The 10,067-nt window shown below is 45.5% G+C and overlaps 1 pseudogene; it reads right to left on the reverse strand.

Moving 5' to 3' along the window:
• Window positions 1-6,180: 6,180 nt before the first annotated feature.
• LOC121676952 lies at window positions 6,181-6,882 on the reverse strand (annotated as a pseudogene).
• Window positions 6,883-10,067: the final 3,185 nt, after the last annotated feature.

The following is a 10,067-nucleotide window of genomic DNA, read 5'->3' on the forward strand; positions in this document are numbered from 1 at the left end:
ACCCGGCCTCCTCCCCTTCCTCCGGGGCGGTACTCCGCCGGCTCGGCCTCTTCCTCCCGGCGCTCCTCCCTTCGCCCGCTGGCCGCCTTGGGTCCCGAGCCTCCGGTTCGGCCCTTTCGGCCCGGGTCGGTACCCCCCCCCCCCCCCCCCCCCCCCCCCCCCCGAGCCTCCCGCGTCGGAGCCCCGCCTGCCGCTCAGCTCACCGCTGCAAAGGAAGCCGGGATTTGCGGGGTGGGCTCCACCCGTCGAGCGGGTGGGTTGTTCTCCAGGCTGGGAGAGCTCCATCCTGCCAGGCTCACCAGCCTCAGAGTTATCCTTGATTTGGGGGAACCTCTGCTCAGGCTAAGGCCGGATGAGGAAAAGAATTCCACTTTATGAAGAGGCAGAATTGGGAATTCCACTAAACGTACATTTTAAAAGAAAGATTCGTTCATTTTTATGTGTACGAATGTTTGGCTTGCCTGTATGTTTGTGCACCGCGTGAGTGCCTGGTGCGGGCCAAGGTCCGCAGAGAGTGTTGAATCCCTCAGGGACTGGAATTAGGGATGGGTGCGAGCCTGTGAGCCGATACATGGCTTCTGCGAGTCGAACCTCGGTTTTCTGCAAGAACAACCGTGTTTAATTTTACTATAACTCGACCTCCGTGCTGGTGAGAAGCTTCAGTAAATGTCTTCCTCCGCATGCCCCCCAGATTGTCACTGTCTCCGGTTGAACTTCAGAAGAGACACAGGAGGTACAAACATGACATTGAAGGGGCACGTGCACGCATAAAATGGTAGGCGCAAGGCTGGGGGAGTATGTCCATGCTACTTGACCCAGGTGAAAAATAACCCACCCTGGCCCCTCAAGTAACAGGGCTGCCATTGCATCTGCCCCCTGGGCACTGACAAACATAAGTTCCGACACTGGATATAGCTGGCAAAAGAAAACCTGACTTGAACTTGTCCGTCCCCCGGCAAAAATGTTAAGAGACAGGTTAAGTAACATACATCATAATGCTGAACTTAGCAGAATAATCGCTCCAAACTTTCTACCCTTCTTCACTCCCGACGACCCTCCATACTGTCAAACCCCAATGGCAGGTTCTACTGTAACCCAGGCTAGCCTTGAACTCGTGATCTTCCTGCTTCCACCCCCTCCAGTGCCGAAATGACTGGCACGCACCACAAGTCCCAACCCCCACATCATCTTTTCTCCCCTCAGCTTAAAAGAAGTAAATCTTTATTAAGTAACTTTTAATATCAGAATAAAACTATATACAGCAAATACATATCAGTGCTTTGACCATCTTAGGTGAACAGCCCTTTATTGTAAAATGTGTGGTGTTTAACGTAGTTAAATGTGTAATTCTTAGAACTTCTCCATATATGCATAATGTAATAAAATTAACAAAAACTAAACTATAATGTAATACAAACGTAATATGTTGATTCCTTGACTTATTATAGTGTATAGTGCAACAAAATACAAGACCAGTCTTGATGACATTCCTCCACTTCTATAGGACTGTAACCTAGAGATTAGGTTTCATTCCTGGCATTTAACTATTTAACTATCCTAAAAGCAATTCACATTATATCATATGCCATCAAGGCAACTTTTTATATTGCAAAAAACTATTTGTTTATTTGTTTTGTTTTGCATTTTTTCTTTCTTATCTCTCTTTCTTTTTTCCCCCTTTTTTTTGATTTTTTGAGACAGGGTTTCTCAGCAGCCATGGAACATGTCCTGGAACTCACTCTGTAGACCAGGCTAGCCTTGAACTCACAGAGATCCTCCTGCCTCTACCTCCCAAGTGCTGGGATCAAAGGTGTGCACCACCACTGCCCAGCCATTTGTAAACTTTTATATGACTTGGAACTCTTCAAATGGAAACAAATTAAAATTTATCTATTTACTGTTGAATACACATGAGATTTCAATTTTTGTCATGCTGAGAAAAAAAGATCTTTTGTTGGGAAAACAGTGCTCCAAAGAATAACTAGGAGGAAACCCACCAGTATGCTTTGCTCTTTCAACAGCAGCAGACATGAAAACACGCTGAAAGAAAAGTCACACGCATTCACAGGTGAAATGTACAAGTGTATTTTAAAGAAACCTTTGCTTGTGATTAAAAATAGATTTGGAATGATGTAAATTGATTAGAGGTTGTCCCAGCTGTTTCCATGATTTGTGAGCCTATATTACTAAAAAATAAAAATATATTTACAATGCACAAGACAAATATAGATGGAATATAAGGTATTGCACATTTTGATCTGTCAACACCCTCAATTTTCAGGCAGTAAAGGTGCATCCGAAGCTCATACTGGAAAAACCCAGGTGGCCATTTCCACGTTCACTAAGGGAGACAATGAGTAGGAACTCACAATCAAGACAATGGTATCTCTGATTATATGAGCCTTGAGTAAATTCTCCAAGGGATGACGGTCCGTATAGCAGCTTTTGTCCCATTATAACCAGTGATCCGTAAATGGACGTGAGCCCCGTTATTACCCACTAGTAATCAGAATGTCTTTAAAAAAAATCAATTGCCATCCTGCAGAATTAGGCGTGGTTGTCACAATATAAAATCCAAACAAGTCTGCAATGTCCAGGCTGGCGGTATTAAAAAGGACAGCCCTGGAAGTTAGTCATCTTTAATGTCAGGTGCCCTCCATCAACTCTTAATGTAGCTAGACTCTGAGACCCATTTCCACAATCTCAGACTGTACATTTGGCTTGTAGGTCACAGTCCTGGCATTTTTTGGTCACCTTGACACAAGCTAGGGTCATCTGGTAAGAGGGAACCTTAATGACAAAATGCCTCCCGCAGGCATGTCTATGGGACATTTTCTTGATTAGCGATTGATGGGGGAGAGCCAAGTCCATTATTGGTGGTTTCACCCCCGGGCTGGTGGTCCTGGATGCTCTAAGAAAGCAGGTTGAGCAAGCCATAAAGAGCAAGAGAGTAGGTTCAGTTATTCTAGTCTCTAGTTCAGTTCCTGACTCCAGGTTCCTGCCTTCACTCCAGTTAATGGACGATGGTATAAAAGCCAAGTAAACCCATTCCTCTCCCAAGTTGCTTTTGATCATGATGTTTTATAAGAAAATGTCCGGTAATGGTGGTGCACACCTTTAATCGAAGCACTCAGGAGGCAGAGGCAGGCAGATCTCTGTGAGTTCAAGGTCAGCCTGGTCTACAAGAGTTAGCTCCAGGACGGTTACACAAAGAAACACTATCTCTGAAAAAAAAAAAAAAGAAAATAGTCACAACCTATCGTCTTCACTTAGCCAAGTAGAATTCCTCTTTCAACAGTTCTTCCACAAGGTATACAGGAGTCTGCAGGGTGGTATTAATAATTCAGATCAAGCTAATAGACAAGATACCACTTAGCTGTAAGGAGCAGCAAGAAGCCCTCAGTAAAGATGGAGCAGTGTATACAGAAACTAGAAATGACGGTTTATTGTAGACAGAGGCTGTACTTTAGTTTCCCGGCCACCCAGACCCGAATGATTACACAGAAACTATATTAATTACAACACTGTTTAGCCAATGGCTCAAGCATATTCCTTGCAAGCTCTTATATCTTAAATTAACCCATTTCTATTCATCTGTGTATCACCACGAGGCTGTGCCTTACCAGAAAGGTTCTAGCGTCCTTCTCCTTCAGCAGCTACATGGTGTCTCCCTGACTCTGCCTTCTTCCTCTCTATACTCTGCCAATCCATTGGCCAAAGCAGCTTTAGTCATCAACCAATAAAAGTGACATTTATACAGAAGGCCATCCCACGTCAGTATATTCTTCCAGAATGTTTGCCGCCTGGGACTGCCGGCCTACAGGGATCTGTGGAAGACTAGTCAACCATTGTGTGGCAGGCTTTTCCTGGGGAGACACACGCAATACACATCTACTCTCGTTGGTTAGGCAGCCTACAGCAGCCAAAGTATCAACACCACCCAGTCCAACTTTGTGAGCCAATGAATTTTATCGAGGTCACTCACAGGAATATGGGTAACTAGTCATTATGAGAGCAGAAATGACTCAAAGACATGTGCACTAACAAAGCCCACCCCAGCGTGAGTGACTACTCACAAAACTCAGGATCTAGAGTGTACTCCACAGCCAAGTACGCAGTTCAACAGATTGGAGAGACTCCTTCCCACGTGACATAGTTGATTTAAACCTCTTCCAGGTAGCTCAGCTGCTTTCTGCTTCTTTCAGGAAGTTGGTGGTCTCTCAGAGTCTTTGCAGCTCCGCTTGCCTGAGAGTGACTCTCCATTAGCCTTTCTTGTTTTCTCTCAGGAGGGAGGGCCTATGAAATCTTGTCAGTTTCAGGGACTTCCTGGAACTGTTTTGAGTCCTCTGCCTCTGTCTTAGCAAGTTTCCCTATAGGATGGAATGTTTCTGTCTTGAAGTTAAACTGCTACACCACACCAGCAACTCCCCCTGTGCTGTACAGAATAAACTCACCAGGGTTCCCAGACACAGCAGTAGCAGGTATAGCCGCCAGGGTGCACAACCCAGCTGAGCCCAGCTCTTCTGTGTATATATCTGGGTGTCTGTCCTTCATTCCCTCACCACCCCCTAGTCCGTGTTCCAGACCCAAGCTGCATCAGCTGAGGCACATAGATTTAGTGTTACTTAAAGTCTTAGTCACGTGTCTGCTGCTGTGAAGGGGCACAATGACCAAGGCAACTTACACAAAGAGTTTATTAGGGGCTTGATTTCAGTTAGAGAGGTGGCCCACAGTGGGGAGCATGGCAGCAGGCAGGCAGGTATGACATTGGAGCAGAAGCTTATAACTTATCTGCAAGCATGGAATGGGGTGGGGGTGGGGTTATCCCCAGTGACACAGCTCCTCCAACAAGGCCACACCTCCTAAACCTTCCCAAATACTTCTACCACCTGGGGACCGAGCATTCAAACATATAAGCCTATGGGGCTGTGATGGCTATTCTTGGTTGTCAACTTCAGCACATCTGGAATTAACTAAAACCAAATGGCTGTGGCACACCTGTGAGGGAGTTTTTCCTCAAGTAAATCGTTTGAAGTGGGAAGACTCTCTTCTCTTTCTTTTTCCTTGGTGTGTGATTTAAACTCTTAAACTCTGTTATCTTTCCTTTTATATCTTATTAACTTTTATTGACTCTTGGTAGTTTTTACACTATGCACCCTGACGGTGCCATCTGCCCACCCCACTCCCACTTCCAGCGCCCCCCACCCTTGCAACCTCCCCCTCAAAGCAAAACAAACTTTAAAAGAAAAACCAAAACCCAAACCAAACAAAGCAGAACAAGAAAGAAGAAAGAAAGAAAGTAAAAAGGAATCTCAGTTGTGGGAGCTGTGGTGTGAGCAGGAAGTCAGCCTTTAGGCCCCGCACTTTCATCTTCATTTGCAAGTGTGCTCTGCCCTGAGGTGTGAGGCCTTTGTCCTCTGTCAAACCAGCAAGGGTGGGTTCTCTCAGGTGCTTCCCCGCCACCCCGACAACTGCCACCGACAACTGCCACCGTTGTCCTGGGTGGTGGAGATCCTGCAGTTTTGGCTCTGTAGCTTTGCCGCCTTTTCAAGCTCTCACAGTTCACAGACGAGGTGGATGTTGGGGTGGGCCAACTCACAGCCCAGGTCCTGGGCTTGGTGTCAGCTGCACTGGTCAGCCTGCCAGTGTCCTTCACTGTTAACCGCCACTCCCTGCCTCCTCAACCAGCTGCCCCAATGCAGCCTGTTCTCCTGCTCTAGGGCCCTTGCTTCCAGCCCTCAGTTCACATACACACACACACACACACACACACACACACACACACGCTCACACCACTCCACTGTATTGCCCAGGCAAAGTGCAGTGCCCTCTCTGCCAGTTGCTGTAGGGGGCATATGAGGTGTGTGTGTGTGGGGGGAATGTTAAGTCTCCCTCAGGGCCGGCTCGCCTGTGCCCCTGACAACAGGGTTCGCTCTAGTGTGGTGCCTTGGCAGATTGCAGGGTCAGGGCTAGTTCTCACACTCTCGTGATCCTGGGGCCAGCTCTCTCACCTGCCACAGGTAACAAGGGGTAGTGGGATGCATCTTTCCCTCACCCATGCCACCACATGACATACACACACACACACACAGAGAGAGAGAGAGAGGAGAGAGAGAGAGAGAGGAGAGAGAGAGAGAGAGAGAGAGAGAGAGAGAGAGAGATTTTGGGTTGCCTGAACAACTACTGTCTGCAAACTAGATAAGATGGCATTCTCTTTTCACAGATCTTTCTGGCACATTCCAAGCAACAGAGGTTGTGGCCGCATGTAACTCAAAACACCAGTTTTTTTTTTTTTTTTTTTTATTGATTCTGTAGGTGAGCTAGTGATGGTCCCATCATTGGTAAAAGCAGAGATGTATATATGAGGGCCAACCTGATCGCCTATACTAGGTGGGATGGTCCTAACCCTCCAAGAAAGTGGGTGCTGTTTGCACTCAGGAAATGCAGGAGACAGACGTGGAACTGTCTTCCTCTATGCTGAGTCTTTGTATTACCAAGGACCCAAAGCCAGAGAGTGCGTTCACTGGCTCAGACACAGTCCAGATTATTTGAGCAGATGTTGGCAGAGGCTCAATGTCAGGACAGCCAACTGTAAGATCTTGTGAGCCAACAAACGGTAATGCATCTCCAAACTCAAGTTTCCTATGCATAATGGGCTTATTGGACTAAAGTGAGCCAGCCTGTTGCTTTCCAAATGGATGGAACATCTTCTCAGAGAACTGAACTGTCTTTTCAATACTTTGCTAAGATTCTTGCATGGCTAAGAGGAATTGGATTGGAGGAGCGCCACGCAGAGCTGAGGGTGCCATCTTCAAAGCTTACTTTAGTACCGTTATTTGGAAATCTCTCTTCACCGTGCTCTATATAATTTCCTATATGCATTTCTGTCTCTGCGAGGGTTATTTATTAACTAACTAATGGTGATAAAACACCACGAACAAATCAACCTTTAGAGGAGAGGGTTTGCTCAGCTCACATTTCCACAGCGCTGTTCAACACCGAAGGAAGTCAGGACAGAAACTCAGCAGGGCAGGAACCGGTAGGCAGGAGCTGATGCAGAGGCATGGAAGGGTGCTGCTTACTGGCTTGCTCAGCCTGTTTCTTACAGAATCCAGGACCACCAGCCCAGGGATGGCACCACCCATGATGGTCTGGGTCCTCCCCTTGTAAGTCATTAATTAAGAAAAGGCACTATGGGCCTGTCTACAGTTGGGGCTTATGAAAACATTTTCTCAACTGAGATTCCTTCTTCTCAGATGACTCTAGCTTGTGTCAGGCTGATAGAAAACTACCCAGTACGATGTCTATCGCTTCCTAGGCTTGATCAACATTTCTAGACGCCCATAATTGCAAAGACAAGCTCCTGCGCTCTGCTCAGTTACTATGTATGTGTGGGTCTATTGCTGAAGTCTCTTAATTCTTGCTCTTTTCAGCCCAGTCCCTGATCCTAACACATGATAGAGGGACCTGGCCATGGTGAAGAGCACTCACTGCACAGCTCTTCCAGAGGACCCAGGTTCAATCCCCAGTGCCCACATGACAGCTTTCAACTGTCTGTAACTCCAGTTCTAGAGGGTCTGACACCCTCACACAGACGTACGTGCGGGCAAAACATGAGTGCACATGAAATAAATAAATAAACAAATAAATTTAAAATATTGCAAATAGACCAGTCGGTGGCAGTGCACGCCTTTAATCCCAGTACTTGGCAGGCAGAGGCAAGCGGATCTTAGTGAGTTTGAGGCCAGCCTGGTCTAAAAAAGCAAGTTCTAGGCCAACCAGGACTGTTACACAGAGAAACCCTTTCTTGAAAAAGCAAAGCAAAACAAAACAAAAACAAACAAACAAAAAACCCCAAAATTGCAAATAAACCAGTTATGGGTAACATATGCCTGGATTCCTAGCACTTGGTAGTGGAGGCAGGAGGACCAGAATTTCAAGGTAATCCTCAGCTACATAGAAAGTTAGAACCCAGGGGCTGGAGGATGGCTCAGTGGTTAAGAACACCGGCTACTCTGTGAGAGGACCCTGTTTTGATTCCAAGCACCCACACAGTGGCTCACAACAGTGTGTAAGTCCAGTCTGAAGGGTTCTGACTCCACCTTTTGGCCTTGGTGGGCACTGGGAATTCAATGTGACACACAGACATACATGCAGGAACAACACCCATGCACAGAACGTACTACTATTATTTTAAGCCACTAAAATTCTGATGTGTTAAAGCAGTTACAGAAAGCTAGAAAACTAACATCTTACTATATATTCTGCATCTCAGAGGTCCAACGCAATCTATCTCTCAGGGTGATGCTTGCCTGTCAGGAGCGCTGATCCTGAAAATATGTTGCTGTGCTTTTTCCAGTTCCTCTAGGCAATTCACTTATCTCAACCCCTGCTTCCTTTGTCCACCATCAATGCCAGGGCTTCATTTCTCCCTGATGCTGCTTCTGTCATCAGAACTCTCTCTTTCGATCGCCCTGCCTTTAGGAACCCCTGTGACATCATCCCTTACGTCACTTCATCAAGGATAATGCACTAGACTCTCCCATGCTGTTTCGTCAGGATAGCAGGGATGGATAAGCTATATGGGACGCAGATTTATTTCTTATAGTTATGTAGGTCAGTGAGTCTCAAGCTGAGAGACAGCGTCTGGGGAAAACCTTGCTATAATGGAATCATGGTAGACGAGAGAAGGGCAAGAGTGTCTGACACAGAGGGAAGAATGAAGGAAGGGGTCCTTGATGAAATCCCGAGGGGATAGAAGTTAGGTTCCCTGAGAGACAGCTGGTCCGTGACTAGCTAACAAGATGGCGAACTCCAAGATGGTTGGCTTCTTCCTCACCCTCCTGATCTGAGACAAAAGCCTGGAGCTTAAAGCAAAGGCTTTGTGGGGTTTTCTTCCTCTGGTAGAATCCCCTGCTGCTGGACTCACTCAATAAGTCCAAGGCCAGATCAGAACGTACTTACACAATAGCTGTGGGCCAATGAAGCATCCTGTCTTTCTTCAAATTTGCCAATGATAAACTAGGGAAGGAAGAACCTTTAAAAAAATCTCAGCCCCAACATGCTGGGCTTCAGCTTCCCCAATGCCTCTGCTTTGTAGTGGATATTTACCTTTGTGTGCTGGCTGTATATGTGGTTAGTGGTCTTTTTTTTTTTTTCATAAAAAGAATTGGAAAATGTTCCTTCAGTTTCTACGTGGTGGAATATTTGAGGAGTATTGGTGCTTACTCTTCTTTGAAAGTCTGGTAGATTCTGTGTTGACTCCATCTGTCTCAGGACTGTTTTGGTTGGGAGACTTTTAATAGCTGCTTCTATTTCTCTATGGGTTGTGGGTCTGTTTGAATTACTTATTTGATTCTGATTTAACTTTGGTATGCCATATATATCAAGAAATTCATCCATTCATTTGACTTTTCCAGTTTGGTGGATTACAGACTTTTAAAGTATGTCCTTATGATTCTTGAATTTCCTCTGTTTCTATTATAATCTCCATCTTTTCTTTTCTAATTTTGTTAATTTGGATCTTCTCTCCATCTTTTTGTTAATTTGGCTAAGGGTTTATCAATTCTGCTGATTTTTCTCAAAGAACAAATTCTTCGTTTCATTGATTCCTTATATTGTTTCTAAATTTCTATTTCATTGACTTCAGTCCTGTATTTGATTATTATTTTTTGCCATCTACTATTTTTGAGTATTATCTGTTCTTGTTGTTATGTGTAGCAGCAGGCCACTTGTTGGTTCCCAGCCACCCAGCTAGCTTAGACCAGAAACAATCACTTAGAAACTGTATTATTTAAATCACTGCTTGGCCCATTAGCTCTAGCTTCTTATTGGCTAACTCTTACATCTTAATTTAACCTATCTCCATTAATCTGTACATCACCACATGGTCATGGCCTACCAGCAAAGTTTAGCATGTCTGTCTCTGGCAGTGGCTCCATGGCTTCCCTCTGACTCCACCCTTCTTTCTCCCAGCATTCAGCTTAGTTTTCCCTGCCTAGCTAAGTTCTACCCTGCTATAGGTCCAAAGCAGTTACTTTACTCATTAATGGTAATCATAGCATAGA

The sequence above is a fragment of the Arvicola amphibius genome, chromosome 12 (assembly GCF_903992535.2).
Source record: "Arvicola amphibius chromosome 12, mArvAmp1.2, whole genome shotgun sequence".
In the NCBI taxonomy this organism is placed as follows: Eukaryota; Metazoa; Chordata; class Mammalia; order Rodentia; family Cricetidae; genus Arvicola; species Arvicola amphibius.